Raw genomic sequence first — 323 nt, forward strand, 5'->3', positions numbered from 1 at the left:
TTTTCATTATAGATCAGCTATGCTTTAGAGACCAGTTGTATCTACTCACTCTGATACTCTTCTGGGGGTTTTATACTATTCTATGGTACATAATAGAATAGAACTTTTGGACCTTATTGTACTATATGGAATTTAAAATCCTGTGGTGTCACTTCTGTAACACCCCTACAGGGGGGTCGCAGTGTGTCAGTGGCGCTCAGCAGTTTACCATATAGTACATTTATCAGACTTTATGGTATTACATCTTATCTAGTATCACTACTATTTATATAAAACAATAAAATAATATCTGTTATACACATTGTCCCCCTCAACATTTGTAT

The sequence above is a fragment of the Anoplopoma fimbria genome, chromosome 1 (assembly GCF_027596085.1).
Source record: "Anoplopoma fimbria isolate UVic2021 breed Golden Eagle Sablefish chromosome 1, Afim_UVic_2022, whole genome shotgun sequence".
In the NCBI taxonomy this organism is placed as follows: domain Eukaryota; kingdom Metazoa; phylum Chordata; class Actinopteri; order Perciformes; family Anoplopomatidae; genus Anoplopoma; species Anoplopoma fimbria.